Source organism: Pan paniscus, chromosome 6, assembly GCF_029289425.2.
Source record: "Pan paniscus chromosome 6, NHGRI_mPanPan1-v2.0_pri, whole genome shotgun sequence".
In the NCBI taxonomy this organism is placed as follows: Eukaryota; Metazoa; Chordata; class Mammalia; order Primates; family Hominidae; genus Pan; species Pan paniscus.
Window position 1 is genome coordinate 75,079,748 of NC_073255.2, and position 16,460 is coordinate 75,096,207.

Genomic DNA, 16,460 nt, shown 5'->3' on the forward strand with positions numbered 1-16,460 from the left:
GAATGGAATATAATGGAATCAACTGGAAAGGAATGGAATGGAATGGAATGGAATGGAATCACCTGGAATGGAATGGAAAGGAATGGAATGGACTGCAATGGAATCAACCCGAATGGAATGGAATGGAATGAAATGGAACCGAATAGAATCAACCGGAATGGAGTTAAATGGAATGGAATGCAATAGAATGGAATAGAATCAAACAGAACAGAATGGAATGGAGTGGAATAGAATGGAATCAACCCGAATGCAATGGAATGTAATGGAATGGAATGGAACGGAATGGATTGGAATGGAACGGAATCAAACCAAATGGAATGGAATTGAATGCATTGGAATGGAATGGTATGGAATAGAATCAACCCGAATGGAATGGAATGGAATGGAATCAACCAGAATGCAATGGAATGGAATGGAATGGAATGGAATGGAACAGTTTGGAATGGAATGGAATGGAATCAAACCGAATGGAATGGAATGGAATGGAATGGAATGGAAAGGAATGGAATGGAATGGAATGAAATGGAATGGAATGGAATAAACCCGAATGGAATGGAATGGAATAGAATGGAATTGATTGGAATGGAATAAACCAGAGTGGAATGGAATGGAATGAAATGGAACGGAGTGGAATTAACCGGAATGGAATGGAAGGGAATGGAATGGAATGGAATGGAATGGAATGGAATATAATAAACCCGAATGGAATGGAATGGAATGGAATGGAATGGAATGGAATGGAATCAACCCGAATGGAATGGAATGGAATGGAATGGAATGGAAAGGAATGGAATGGAAAGGAATAGAATGGAATCAACCCTAATGGAATGGAATGGAATGGAATGGAATGGAATGGAATGGAATGGAATCAACCCAAAAGGAATGGAATGGAATGAAATGGAATGGAATGGAATGGAATGGAATGGAATGGAATCAACCCGAATGGAATGGAATGGAATGGAATGGATTGGAATGGAATAAACCTGAGTGGAATGGAATGGAATGGAGTGGAATTGAAGCAACCCGAATGGAATGGAATGGAATGGAACCAACCCAAATGGCATGGAATGGAATGAAATGGAACGGAATTGAATTAACTGGAAAGGAATGGAATGGAATGGAATGGAATGGAATGGAATCAACCCGAATGGAATGGAATGGAATGGAATGGAATGGAATGGAATGGAATGGAATGAAATGGAATGGAATGGAATAAACCCGAATGGAATGGAATGGAAGAGAATGGAATTGATTGGAATGTAATAAACCAGAATGGAATGGAATGGAATGAAATGGAACGGAGTGGAATTAACCGGAATGGAATGGAAGGGAATGGAATGGAAGGGAATGGAATGGAATGGAATTTAATCAACCCGAATGGAATGGAATGGAATGGAATGGAATGGAATCAACCCGAATGGAATGGAATGGAATGGAATAGAATGGAAAGGAATGGAATGGAATCAACCTGAATGGTATGGAATGGAATGGAATGGAAAGGAATGGAATGGAATGGAATCAACACGAATGGAATGGAATGGAAAGGAATGGAATCAACCTGAATGGAATGGAATGGAATGGAATCAAACCGAATGGAATGGAATTGAATGGAATGGAATGGGTTGGAATCAACCTGAATGGAATGGAGTGGAAAGGAGTGGAATGGAATGGAATCAACCCGAATGGAATGGAAAGGAATGGAATGGAATGGAATCATCCCTAATGGAATGGAATGGAATGGAATGCTATGGAATGGAATCGAATGGAATGGCATCAACTGGAATGGAATGGAGTGGAATGGAGTGGAATGGAATGGAATGGAATGGAATGGAATGGAATGGCATCAACTGGAATGGAATGGAGTGGAATGGATTGGAATGGAATGGAATGCAGTGGCATGGAACGGAATCAACTCGAATGGTATGGAATGGAATGGAATGGCAGGTAATGGAAAGGAATCACCCCAAAAGGAATGGAATGGAATGAAATGGAATGGAATGGAATGGAATGGAATGGAATGGAATGGAATGGAATGGAATCAACCCGAATGGAATGGAATGGAATGGAATCTAAGGAAATGCAATGGAACGGAATAAATGGGAATCGAATGGAATAGAATGGAAAGGAATGGAATGGAATAAACCCGAATGGAATGGAATGGAATGGAATGGAATGGAATCAATCGGAATGGAATGGAATTGAATGGAATGGAATGAATTGGAATGGAATCAACCGGAATGGAATTGAATGGAATGAAATAGAACGGAATGGAATTAACCGGAATGGAATGGAATGGAATGGAATGGCATGGAATCAACCCGAATGGAATGGAATGGAATGGAATGGAATGGAATGATAGGGAATCAACCCGAATGGAATGGAATGGAATCAACTGGAAAGGAATGGAATGGAATGGAATGGAATAAACACGAATGGTTTGTAATGGAATGGAATGGACTGCAATGGAATCAACCCGAATGGAATGTAATGGAATGAAATGGAAAGGAATGGAATCAACCGGAATGGAATGGAATGGAATGGAATAGAATGGAATGAACCCGAATACAATGGAATGGAATGGAATGGAATGGAATGGAATGGAATGGAATGGAATGCAATGGAATTGAATCAACCTGAATGGAATGGAATGGAATGGAATGGAATGGAATGGAATGGAATGGAATCAACTGGAATGGAATGGAGTGAAATGGAATGGATTGGAATGGAATGGAATGGAATGGAATCAACCGGAAAGGAATGGAATGCAATGGAATGGAATGGAATCAACTGGAATGGAATGGAAAGGAATGGAATGGACTGCAATGGAATCAACCCGAATGGAATGGAATGGAATGAAATGGAACCGAATAGAATCAACCGGAATGGAGTTAAATGGAATGGAATGCAATGGAATTGAATAGAATCAAACAGAACAGAATGGAATGGAGTGGAATAGAATGGAATCAACCTGAATGCAATGGAATGTAATGGAATGGAATGGAACGGAATGGATTGGAATGGAACGGAATCAACCCAAATGGAATGGAATTGAATGCATTGGAATGGAATGGAATGGAATAGAATCAACCCGAATGGAATGGAATGGAATGGAATCAACCAGAATGCAATGGAATGGAATGGAATGGAATGGAATGGAATGGAACGGTATGGAATGGAATGGAATGGAATCAACCCGAATGGAATGGAATGGAATGGAATGGAATGGAATGGAACGGAATGGAATGGAATGGAATAGAATCAACCCGAATGGAATGAAATGGAATGGAATGGAATGGAATGGAATGGAATGGAATGGAATGGAATGGAATGGAATCAACGTGAATGCAATTGAATGGAATTGAATGGAAGTGAATGGAATGGAATGGAATGGAATCAAGGCGAATGCAATGGAATGGAATGGAATGGAGTCAACCCAAATGGATTGGAATGGAATGGAATGGAATGGAATGGAATGGAATGGAATAAACCGGAATGGAGTGGAATGGAACGGAATGGAAAGGAATGCAATGGAATGGAATGGAATGGAATCAACCCGAAAGGAAAAGAATGGAAGGGAATGGAATGGAATGGAATGGAATGGAATGGAATGGAATGGAATAGGATGGAATGGATTGGAATGGAATCAACCGGAATAGAATGGAATGGAATGAAATGGAATGGAATGGAATGGAATTAACCGGAATGGAATGGAATGGAATGGAATGGAATGGAATGGAATAGAATCAACCCGAATGGAATGAAATGGAATGGAATGGAATGGAATGGAATGGAATGGAATGGAATGGAATCAAGGTGAATGCAATGGAATGGAATTGAATGGAAGGGAATGGAATAGAATGGAATGGAATGGAATGGAATCAAGGCGAATGCAATGGAATGGAATGGAATGGAATGGAATCAACCCAAATGGAATGGAATGGAATGGAATGGAATAGAATGGAATTGAATGGAATGGAATGGAATGGAATGGAATGGAATAAACCCGAATGGAATGGAATGGAACGGAATGGAAAGGAATGCAATGGAATGGAATGGCATGGAATCAACCCGAAAGGAAAAGAATGGAATGGAATGGAATGGAATGGAATGGAATGGAATCAACCCAAATGGAATGGAATGGAATGGAATGGAATGGAAAGGAATGGAATGGAAAGGAATGGAATGGAATCAAACCGAATGGAATGGAATCATATGGAATTGAATCAACCCATATGGAATGGAATGGAATGGAATGGAAAGGAATGGAATGGAATGGAATGGAATAAACCAGAATGGAATGGAATGGAATATGATGGAATGGATTGGAATGGAATCAACCGGAATGGAATGGAACGGAATGAAATTGAATGGAATGGAATGGAATTAACCGGAGTGGAATGGAATGGAATGGAATGGAATGGAATGGAATGGTAGGGAATGGAATCAAGGCGAATGCAATGGAGTGGAATGGAATGGAATGGAATCAACCCTAATGGAATGGAATGGAATGGAATGGAATGGCATGGAATGCAATCAGCACGAATGTTATGGAATGGAATGGAATTGAAAGGAATGGAATCAATCGGAATGGAATGGAATGGAATGGAATGCAATGGAATGGAATGGAATCAACCCGAATGGAACGGAATGGAATGGAATTGAAAGGAATGGAATGGAATCAACGCAACTTGAATGGAATGGAATGAAACGGAATGGAATAACCCCGAATGCAATGGAATGGAATAGAATGGAATGGATTGGAATGGAATCAACCCGAAAGGAATGGAATGGAACGGAATGGAAAGGAATGGAATGGAATGGAAAGGAATGTAATAGAATCAACCCGAATGGAAAAGAATGGAATGGAATAGAATGGAATGGAATGGAATGGAATCAACCCGAATGGAATGGAATGGAATGGAATGGAATGGAATGGAATGGAATGGAATCAACCCGAATGGAATGGAATGGAATTGAATGGAATAGAATGGAATGGAATCAAACCGAATGGAATGGAATGGAATGGAATGGAATGGAATCAACTGGAATGGAATGGAATGAAATGGAATGGATTGGAATGGAATGGAATATAATGGAATCAACTGGAAAGGAATGGAATGGAATGGAATGGAATGGAATCAACTGGAATGGAATGGAAAGGAATGGAATGGACTGCAATGGAATCAACCCGAATGGAATGGAATGGAATGAAATGGAACCGAATAGAATCAACCGGAATGGAGTTAAATGGAATGGAATGCAATAGAATGGAATAGAATCAAACAGAACAGAATGGAATGGAGTGGAATAGAATGGAATCAACCCGAATGCAATGGAATGTAATGGAATGGAATGGAACGGAATGGATTGGAATGGAACGGAATCAAACCAAATGGAATGGAATTGAATGCATTGGAATGGAATGGTATGGAATAGAATCAACCCGAATGGAATGGAATGGAATGGAATCAACCAGAATGCAATGGAATGGAATGGAATGGAATGGAACAGTTTGGAATGGAATGGAATGGAATCAAACCGAATGGAATGGAATGGAATGGAATGGAATGGAAAGGAATGGAATGGAATGGAATGAAATGGAATGGAATGGAATAAACCCGAATGGAATGGAATGGAATAGAATGGAATTGATTGGAATGGAATAAACCAGAGTGGAATGGAATGGAATGAAATGGAACGGAGTGGAATTAACCGGAATGGAATGGAAGGGAATGGAATGGAATGGAATGGAATGGAATGGAATATAATAAACCCGAATGGAATGGAATGGAATGGAATGGAATGGAATGGAATGGAATCAACCCGAATGGAATGGAATGGAATGGAATGGAATGGAAAGGAATGGAATGGAAAGGAATAGAATGGAATCAACCCTAATGGAATGGAATGGAATGGAATGGAATGGAATGGAATGGAATGGAATCAACCCAAAAGGAATGGAATGGAATGAAATGGAATGGAATGGAATGGAATGGAATGGAATGGAATCAACCCGAATGGAATGGAATGGAATGGAATGGATTGGAATGGAATAAACCTGAGTGGAATGGAATGGAATGGAGTGGAATTGAAGCAACCCGAATGGAATGGAATGGAATGGAACCAACCCAAATGGCATGGAATGGAATGAAATGGAACGGAATTGAATTAACTGGAAAGGAATGGAATGGAATGGAATGGAATGGAATGGAATCAACCCGAATGGAATGGAATGGAATGGAATGGAATGGAATGGAATGGAATGAAATGGAATGGAATGGAATAAACCCGAATGGAATGGAATGGAAGAGAATGGAATTGATTGGAATGTAATAAACCAGAATGGAATGGAATGGAATGAAATGGAACGGAGTGGAATTAACCGGAATGGAATGGAAGGGAATGGAATGGAAGGGAATGGAATGGAATGGAATTTAATCAACCCGAATGGAATGGAATGGAATGGAATGGAATGGAATCAACCCGAATGGAATGGAATGGAATGGAATAGAATGGAAAGGAATGGAATGGAATCAACCTGAATGGTATGGAATGGAATGGAATGGAAAGGAATGGAATGGAATGGAATCAACACGAATGGAATGGAATGGAAAGGAATGGAATCAACCTGAATGGAATGGAATGGAATGGAATCAAACCGAATGGAATGGAATTGAATGGAATGGAATGGGTTGGAATCAACCTGAATGGAATGGAGTGGAAAGGAGTGGAATGGAATGGAATCAACCCGAATGGAATGGAAAGGAATGGAATGGAATGGAATCATCCCTAATGGAATGGAATGGAATGGAATGCTATGGAATGGAATCGAATGGAATGGCATCAACTGGAATGGAATGGAGTGGAATGGAGTGGAATGGAATGGAATGGAATGGAATGGAATGGAATGGCATCAACTGGAATGGAATGGAGTGGAATGGATTGGAATGGAATGGAATGCAGTGGCATGGAACGGAATCAACTCGAATGGTATGGAATGGAATGGAATGGCAGGTAATGGAAAGGAATCACCCCAAAAGGAATGGAATGGAATGGAATGGAATGGAATGGAATGGAATGGAATGGAATGGAATGGAATGGAATCAACCCGAATGGAATGGAATGGAATGGAATCTAAGGAAATGCAATGGAACGGAATAAATGGGAATCGAATGGAATAGAATGGAAAGGAATGGAATGGAATAAACCCGAATGGAATGGAATGGAATGGAATGGAATGGAATCAATCGGAATGGAATGGAATTGAATGGAATGGAATGAATTGGAATGGAATCAACCGGAATGGAATTGAATGGAATGAAATAGAACGGAATGGAATTAACCGGAATGGAATGGAATGGAATGGAATGGCATGGAATCAACCCGAATGGAATGGAATGGAATGGAATGGAATGGAATGATAGGGAATCAACCCGAATGGAATGGAATGGAATGGCATGGAATGGAATGGAATCAACTGGAAAGGAATGGAATGGAATGGAATGGAATAAACACGAATGGTTTGTAATGGAATGGAATGGACTGCAATGGAATCAACCCGAATGGAATGTAATGGAATGAAATGGAAAGGAATGGAATCAACCGGAATGGAATGGAATGGAATGGAATAGAATGGAATGAACCCGAATACAATGGAATGGAATGGAATGGAATGGAATGGAATGGAATGGAATGGAATGGAATGCAATGGAATTGAATCAACCTGAATGGAATGGAATGGAATGGAATGGAATGGAATGGAATGGAATGGAATCAACTGGAATGGAATGGAGTGAAATGGAATGGATTGGAATGGAATGGAATGGAATGGAATCAACCGGAAAGGAATGGAAAGCAATGGAATGGAATGGAATCAACTGGAATGGAATGGAAAGGAATGGAATGGACTGCAATGGAATCAACCCGAATGGAATGGAATGGAATGAAATGGAACCGAATAGAATCAACCGGAATGGAGTTAAATGGAATGGAATGCAATGGAATTGAATAGAATCAAACAGAACAGAATGGAATGGAGTGGAATAGAATGGAATCAACCTGAATGCAATGGAATGTAATGGAATGGAATGGAACGGAATGGATTGGAATGGAACGGAATCAACCCAAATGGAATGGAATTGAATGCATTGGAATGGAATGGAATGGAATAGAATCAACCCGAATGGAATGGAATGGAATGGAATCAACCAGAATGCAATGGAATGGAATGGAATGGAATGGAATGGAATGGAATGGAACGGTATGGAATGGAATGGAATGGAATCAACCCGAATGGAATGGAATGGAATGGAATGGAATGGAATGGAACGGAATGGAATGGAATGGAATAGAATCAACCCGAATGGAATGAAATGGAATGGAATGGAATGGAATGGAATGGAATCAACGTGAATGCAATTGAATGGAATTGAATGGAAGTGAATGGAATGGAATGGAATGGAATCAAGGCGAATGCAATGGAATGGAATGGAATGGAGTCAACCCAAATGGATTGGAATGGAATGGAATGGAATGGAATTGAATGGAATGGAATAAACCGGAATGGAGTGGAATGGAACGGAATGGAAAGGAATGCAATGGAATGGAATGGAATGGAATCAACCCGAAAGGAAAAGAATGGAAGGGAATGGAATGGAATGGAATGGAATGGAATGGAATAGGATGGAATGGATTGGAATGGAATCAACCGGAATAGAATGGAATGGAATGAAATGGAATGGAATGGAATGGAATTAACCGGAATGGAATGGAATGGAATGGAATGGAATGGAATGGAATAGAATCAACCCGAATGGAATGAAATGGAATGGAATGGAATGGAATGGAATGGAATGGAATGGAATGGAATCAAGGTGAATGCAATGGAATGGAATTGAATGGAAGGGAATGGAATAGAATGGAATGGAATGGAATGGAATCAAGGCGAATGCAATGGAATGGAATGGAATGGAATGGAATCAACCCAAATGGAATGGAATGGAATGGAATGGAATAGAATGGAATTGAATGGAATGGAATGGAATGGAATGGAATGGAATAAACCCGAATGGAATGGAATGGAACGGAATGGAAAGGAATGCAATGGAATGGAATGGCATGGAATCAACCCGAAAGGAAAAGAATGGAATGGAATGGAATGGAATGGAATGGAATGGAATCAACCCAAATGGAATGGAATGGAATGGAATGGAATGGAAAGGAATGGAATGGAAAGGAATGGAATGGAATCAAACCGAATGGAATGGAATCATATGGAATTGAATCAACCCATATGGAATGGAATGGAATGGAATGGAAAGGAATGGAATGGAATGGAATGGAATAAACCAGAATGGAATGGAATGGAATATGATGGAATGGATTGGAATGGAATCAACCGGAATGGAATGGAACGGAATGAAATTGAATGGAATGGAATGGAATTAACCGGAGTGGAATGGAATGGAATGGAATGGAATGGAATGGAATGGTAGGGAATGGAATCAAGGCGAATGCAATGGAGTGGAATGGAATGGAATGGAATCAACCCTAATGGAATGGAATGGAATGGAATGGAATGGCATGGAATGCAATCAGCACGAATGTTATGGAATGGAATGGAATTGAAAGGAATGGAATCAATCGGAATGGAATGGAATGCAATGGAATGGAATGGAATCAACCCGAATGGAACGGAATGGAATGGAATTGAAAGGAATGGAATGGAATCAACGCAACTTGAATGGAATGGAATGAAACGGAATGGAATAACCCCGAATGCAATGGAATGGAATAGAATGGAATGGATTGGAATGGAATCAACCCGAAAGGAATGGAATGGAACGGAATGGAAAGGAATGGAATGGAATGGAAAGGAATGTAATAGAATCAACCCGAATGGAAAAGAATGGAATGGAATAGAATGGAATGGAATGGAATGGAATCAACCCGAATGGAATGGAATGGAATGGAATGGAATGGAATGGAATGGAATGGAATCAACCCGAATGGAATGGAATGGAATTGAATGGAATAGAATGGAATGGAATCAAACCGAATGGAATGGAATGGAATGGAATGGAATGGAATCAACTGGAATGGAATGGAATGAAATGGAATGGATTGGAATGGAATGGAATATAATGGAATCAACTGGAAAGGAATGGAATGGAATGGAATGGAATGGAATCAACTGGAATGGAATGGAAAGGAATGGAAAGGACTGCAATGGAATCAACCCGAATGGAATGGAATGGAATGAAATGGAACCGAATAGAATCAACCGGAATGGAGTTAAATGGAATGGAATGCAATAGAATGGAATAGAATCAAACAGAACAGAATGGAATGGAGTGGAATAGAATGGAATCAACCCGAATGCAATGGAATGTAATGGAATGGAATGGAACGGAATGGATTGGAATGGAACGGAATCAAACCAAATGGAATGGAATTGAATGCATTGGAATGGAATGGTATGGAATAGAATCAACCCGAATGGAATGGAATGGAATGGAATCAACCAGAATGCAATGGAATGGAATGGAATGGAATGGAATGGAACAGTTTGGAATGGAATGGAATGGAATCAAACCGAATGGAATGGAATGGAATGGAATGGAATGGAAAGGAATGGAATGGAATGGAATGAAATGGAATGGAATGGAATAAACCCGAATGGAATGGAATGGAATAGAATGGAATTGATTGGAATGGAATAAACCAGAGTGGAATGGAATGGAATGAAATGGAACGGAGTGGAATTAACCGGAATGGAATGGAAGGGAATGGAATGGAATGGAATGGAATGGAATGGAATATAATAAACCCGAATGGAATGGAATGGAATGGAATGGAATGGAATGGAATGGAATGGAATCAACCCGAATGGAATGGAATGGAATGGAATGGAATGGAAAGGAATGGAATGGAAAGGAATAGAATGGAATCAAACCGAATGGAATGGAATCGTATGGAATTGAATCAACCCATATGGAATGGAATGGAATGGAATGGAATGGAATGGAATGGAATGGAATGGAATAAACCCGAATGGAATGGAATGGAATAGGATGGAATGGATTGGATTGGAATCAAACGGAATGAAATGGAATGGAATGAAATGGAATGGAATGGAATGGAATTAACCGGAATGGAATGGAATGGAATGGAATGGAACGGAATGGAATGGAATGGAATAGAATCAACCCGAATGGAATGAAATGGAATGGAATGGAATGGAATGGAATGGAATGGAATCAACGTGAATGCAATTGAATGGAATTGAATGGAAGTGAATGGAATGGAATGGAATGGAATCAAGGCGAATGCAATGGAATGGAATGGAATGGAGTCAACCCAAATGGATTGGAATGGAATGGAATGGAATGGAATGGAATAAACCGGAATGGAGTGGAATGGAACGGAATGGAAAGGAATGCAATGGAATGGAATGGAATGGAATCAACCCGAAAGGAAAAGAATGGAAGGGAATGGAATGGAATGGAATGGAATGGAATAGGATGGAATGGATTGGAATGGAATCAACCGGAATAGAATGGAATGGAATGAAATGGAATGGAATGGAATGGAATTAACCGGAATGGAAAGAATTGAATGGAATGGAATGGAATGGAATAGAATCAACCCGAATGGAATGAAATGGAATGGAATGGAATGGAATGGAATGGAATGGAATGGAATCAAGGTGAATGCAATGGAATGGAATTGAATGGAATGGAATGGAATGGAATGGAATAAACCGGAATGGAGTGGAATGGAACGGAATGGAAAGGAATGCAATGGAATGGAATGGAATGGAATCAACACGAAAGGAAAAGAATGGAAGGGAATGGAATGGAATGGAATGGAATGGAATAGGATGGAATGGATTGGAATGGAATCAACCGGAATAGAATGGAATGGAATGAAATGGAATGGAATGGAATGGAATTAACCGGAATGGAAAGAATTGAATGGAATGGAATGGAATGGAATAGAATCAACCCGAATGGAATGAAATGGAATGGAATGGAATGGAATGGAATGGAATGGAATGGAATCAAGGTGAATGCAATGGAATGGAATTGAATGGAATGGAATGGAATCAAGGCGAATGCAATGGAATGGAATGGAATGGAATGGAATCAACCCAAATGGAATGGAATGGAATGGAATCGAATAGAATGGAATTGAATGGAATGGAATGGAATGGAATGGAATGGAATAAACCCGAATGGAATGGAATGGAACGGAATGGAAAGGAATGCAATGGAATGGAATGGCATGGAATCAACCCGAAAGGAAAAGAATGGAATGGAATGGAATGGAATGGAATGGAATCAAGACAAATGGAATGGAATGGAATGGAACGGAATGGAAAGGAATGCAATGGAATGGAATGGAATGGAATCAACCCGAAAGGAAAAGAATGGAATGGAATGGAATGGAATGGAATGGAATGGAATGGCATGGAATCAACCCGAAAGGAAAAGAATGGAATGGAATGGAATGGAATGGAATGGAATGGAATCAACACAAATGGAATGGAATGGAATGGAACGGAATGGAAAGGAATGCAATGGAATGGAATGGAATGGAATCAACCCGAAAGGAAAAGAATGGAATGGAATGGAATGGAATGGAATGGAATGGAATCAACCCAAATGGAATGGAATGGAATGGAATGGAATGGAAAGGAATGGAATGGAAAGGAATGGAATGGAATCAAACCGAATGGAATGGAATCGTATGGAATTGAATCAACCCATATGGAATGGAAGGGAATGGAATGGAATGGAATGGAATGGAATAAACCCGAATGCAATGGAATGGAATAGAATGGAATGGATTGGAATGGAATCAACCCGAAAGGAATGGAATGGAACGGAATGGAAAGGAATGGAATGGAATGGAAAGGAATGGAATGGAATCAACCCGAATGGAAAAGAATGGAATGGAATAGAATGGAATGGAATGGAATGGAATCAACCCGAATGGAATGGCATTGAATGGAATGGAATGGAATGGAGTGGAATCAACCCGAATGGAATAGAATGGAATGGATTGGAATGGAATCAACCCGAATGGAATGGAATTGAATGGAATGGAATGGAATGGAGTGGAATCAACCCGAATGGAATATAATGGAATGGAATGGAATGGAATGGAATGGAATGGAATGGAATCAACCTGAATGGAATGCAAAGGAATGGAATGGAATGGAGTGGAATCAATCCGAATGGAATGGAATGGAATGGAATGGAATGGAATGGAATCATCCGAAAGGAATGGAATGGAACGGAATGGAACGGAACGGAATGGAATGGAATGGAAAGGAATGGAAGGGAATCAACCCGAATGGAAAAGAATGGAATGCAAAGGAATGGAATGGAATGGAATGGAATGGAATCAACCCGAATGGAATGGAATGGAATGGAATGGAATGGAATGGAATGGTATGGAATGGAATGGAGTGGAATCAACCCCAATGGAATATAATGGAATGGAATGGAATGGAATGGAATCAACCTGAATGGAGTGCAATGGAATGGAATGGAATGAAATGGAATCAATCCGAATGGAATGGAATGGAATGAAATGGAATGGAATGGAATGCAATGGAAAGGAGTGGAATGGATTGGAAAGGAATAGAATCAACCCAAATGGAATGGAATGGAATGGAATGGAATAAACACGAATGGAATGGAATGGAATAGAATGGAATGGATTGGAACGAATCAACAGGAATGGAATGGAATGGAATGAAATGGAATGGAATGGAATTCACCGGAATGGAATGGAATGGAATGGAATGGAATGGAATCAACCCGAAAGGAATGGAATGGAATGAAATGGAATGGAATGGAATGGAATGGAATCAACACGAATGGAAGGAATGGAATGGAATGGAACGGAAAGGAATGGAATGGCATGGAGTGAAATGGAATGGAATGGAATAAACCCGAATGGAATGGAATGGAATAGAATGGAATTGATTGGAATGGAATAAACCAGAGTGGAATGGAATGGAATGAAATGGAACGGAGTGGAATTAACCGGAATGGAATGGAATGGAACGGAATGGAATGGAATATAATCAACCGGAATGGAATGGAATGGAATGGAATGGAAAGGAATGGAATCAACCCGAATGGAATGGAATGGAATGGAATGGAATGGAAAGGAATGGAATGGAAAGGAATAGAATGGAATCAAACAGAATGGAATGGAATCGTATGGAATTGAATCAACCCATATGGAATGGAATGGAATGGAATGGAATGGAATGGAATGGAATAAACCCGAATGGAATGGAATGGAATAGGATTGAATGGATTGGAATGGAATCAACCGGAATGGAATGGAATGGAATGAAATGGAATGGAATGGAATGGAATTAACCGGAATGGAATGGAATGGAATGGAATGGAATGGAATGGAATGGAATAGAATCAACCCGAATGGAATGAAATGGAATGGAATGGAATGGAATGGAATGGAATGGAATTAACCGGAATGGAATGGAATGGAATGGAATGGTACGGAATGGAATGGAATGGAATAGAATCAACCCGAATGGAATGAAATGGAATGGAATGGAATGGAATGCAATGGAATGGAATGGAATCAACGTGAATGCAATTGAATGGAATTGAATGGAAGGGAATGGAATGGAATGGAATGGAATCAGGGCGAATGCAATGGAATGGAATGGAATGGAGTCAACCCAAATGGATTGGAATGGAATGGAATGGAATGGAATGGAATGGAATGGAATAAACCGGAATGGAGTGGAATGGAACGGAATGGAAAGGAATGCAATGGAACGGAATGGAATGGAATCAACCCGAAAGGAAAAGAATGGAAGGGAATGGAATGGAATGGAATGGAATGGAATAGGATGGAATGGATTGGAATGGAATCAACCGGAATAGAATGGAATGGAATGAAATGGAATGGAATGGAATGGAATGGAATTAACCGGAATGGAATGGAATGGAATGGAATGGAATGGAATGGAATAGAATCAACCCGAATGGAATGAAATGGAATGGAATGGAATGGAATGGAATGGAATCAAGGTGAATGCAATGGAATGGAATTGAATGGAATGGAATGCAATAGAATGCAATGGAATGGAATGGAATGGAATCAAGGCGAATGCAATGGAATGGAATGGAATGGAATGGAATCAACCCAAATGGAATGGAATGGAATGGAATGGAATAGAATGGAATTGAATGGAATGGAATGGAATGGAATGGAATGGAATGGAATAAACCCGAATGGAATGGAATGGAACGGAATGGAAAGGAATGCAATGGAATGGAATGGCATGGAATCAACCCGAAAGGAAAAGAATGGAATGGAATGGAATGGAATGGAATCAAGACAAATGGAATGGAATGGAATGGAACGGAATGGAAAGGAATGCAATGGAATGGAATGGAATGGAATCAACCCGAAAGGAAAAGAATGGAATGGAATGGAATGGAATGGAATGGAATGGCATGGAATCAACCCGAAAGGAAAAGAATGGAATGGAATGGAATGGAATGGAATGGAATGGAATGGAATGGAATGGAATGGAATCAACACAAATGGAATGGAATGGAATGGAACGGAATGGAAAGGAATGCAATGGAATGGAATGGAATGGAATCAACCCGAAAGGAAAAGAATGGAATGGAATGGAATGGAATGGAATGGAATATAATCAACCCGAATGGAATGGAATGGAATGGAATGGAATGGAATGGAATCAACCCAAATGGAATGGAATGGAATGGAATGGAATGGATTGGAAAGGAATGGAATGGAAAGGAATGGAATGGAATCAAACCGAATGGAATGGAATCGTATGGAATTGAATCAACCCATATGGAATGGAATGGAATGGAATGGAATGGAATGGAATGGAATAAACCAGAATGCAATGGAATGGAATAGAATGGAATGGATTGGAATGGAATCAACCCGAAAGGAATGGAATGGAACGGAATGGAAAGGAATGGAATGGAATGGAAAGGAATGGAATGGAAGCAACCCGAATGGAAAAGAATGGAATGGAATAGAATGGAATGGAATGGAATGGAATCAACCCGAATGGAATGGCATTGAATGGAATGGAATGGAATGGAGTGGAATCAACCCGAATGGAATAGAATGGAATGGATTGGAATGGAATCAACCCGAATGGAATGGAATAGAATGGAATGGAATGGAATGGAGTGGAATCAACCCGAATGGAATATAATGGAATGGAATGGAATGGAATGGAATGGAATGGAATGAAATGGAATCAACCTGAATGGAATGCAAAGGAATGGAATGGAATGGAGTGGAATCAATCCGAATGGAATGGAATGGAATGGAATGGAATGGAATGGAATGGAATCATCCGAAAGGAATGGAATGGAACGGAATGGAACGGAATGGAATGGAATGGAATGGAATGG